Genomic DNA, 1,817 nt, shown 5'->3' with positions numbered 1-1,817 from the left:
GTGGCTTAGTGATGAAATTGTGCATTTTTTGCTACAAGCATGAAATTTTGCTCAAAGGTACCTTTTTATACCCTAAAAATATATAGATATGGAGACATGAAAAAATGGGTGTAAACCATTTTTTCGGCCATTTTTCAAAATGGCTGCCATAATTGCTAATTTCGTCTATCTTTGCTTCTAAGATAGCTGAAATAACAATTTTGGTGTCGTAACATGTTTTTGGGGTCAAGGAATTCCTTAAAACATATGAAAACACTGTAGACTCTTAGTTTAAAATTACTTGAAATCAAATTTATCAAATTAAATTACAACCCACAGATACATGATATTATATTGGCATATCGAAAATTCTGTTTCTAAAATATGTTAAATGGTAAATGTAATGAGTAAACCTATGTTATGAAATAAAAAAAATCCCTAGACACTAAAATATCTTCATTGTGAAGAAAAAAATATAGTTTCCATAGTGTTATCATAATTGTGGAGAAAAGAAATTGAAATCCATATTTAAATTTAAATACATTATACCAGAATTCTATCAACTAAGGCGAATTAAGTCTTCTTTTGAAATTCCTTAAAATTTTACACTATACCCTAAATTCAATCATTTTCACATGCTACAGTACATTTACATAGGGCAGTCCACTTCAGTGACGCCCTGTAACACTTGCATCTCCCCTTGCAGCCCTTTGTACATCTGCATGTGCAGCCCTTTGTACAGCTGCATGTTAACAAACCTCGGTAAGACTTGGATGCCTGTCTCCACTTTAGTCAGTGGCATTTCTAGTCCATCCCCAGTGGCTTGCGTCTGAAAGTGGTGGTGATGGTGCACAAGCCTTCCACATGCATGTCCTCCTTGATACACCACTCTTTTAATATGCTCTTTTAAGTGTAGCTTTGTGGGAGGAATATTTTCTATGGACCTATTCCTCTTTGTAAATAGGTGTTGTCTAGCTCCATTTACCTCTGTTTGGTTACTAGTTCTATCATACAGGAGTATAACAAATCGTTCCATTACATTAAAATCACTCTCAGAATATCAGAACATGTGATAGTAGGTGGAATGTTGCTGTGACCTCATCAAATACCTTCAAGTCCGGCAAGCTGTTTTTTCCCAGTTCCACCAAAGGAGGACACAGTATCACACAACCAGTTATTACAATGGAACACTGGTAGACAGCTGGATTTCAATGACCCAAGATGTGCAGCTATATCATGTGCTGGAAGGTAACGAAAGTTCTTTCCTACGCCAAATGCTATCCACACTTCATCAAGAGTGAGTTGGTTAACAAAATCTATTACCAAAACTACTACATCTGTATTGACTGTTCTCAAAAGTGCCCTCTTGCATCCACTTCTTGCTGCATCCATCAGATGTAATATCATTCTGGAGTCAGCTTCTTCATGCTTGCATGGCTGTAATCTGGCTGTTTCATATTCTGTGTTGCAAAGGACTCTCTCTCCAGATGTTGCAATGATAACCTTATCACTCTCAGTTGGCATTGATTGCTCTGATAAATATTCAAACAGTTCAGTCTTGTTTTCATCAATGCGGAGAAACTCTTGCCGGTTTGCAGGAATTGTAGTGTCCGCTTGTACTCGTCTTCTTACACCTCTTCCACGACGTTCTCTTGCAGACGTTTTCAATGGATCAAAGGTATTGATCCCACATGAGGTCTGTTCTACTGGTACTTTGCTCTAAGTGTTTCTGGAGATATGAAAAGACATCTTTGGCATATGCTGCAAATGTTTAAGAAGTGCCAGGCTTTAGTATATTCACTATTGCAACTCCATTTACAACTGTAACATCTACAGGT

Source organism: Macrobrachium rosenbergii, chromosome 43 (genome assembly GCF_040412425.1).
Source record: "Macrobrachium rosenbergii isolate ZJJX-2024 chromosome 43, ASM4041242v1, whole genome shotgun sequence".
NCBI classification, from domain to species: Eukaryota; Metazoa; Arthropoda; class Malacostraca; order Decapoda; family Palaemonidae; genus Macrobrachium; species Macrobrachium rosenbergii.
The sequence above is the reverse complement of the archived record's forward strand: the minus strand, read 5'-3'. Positions refer to the sequence as shown.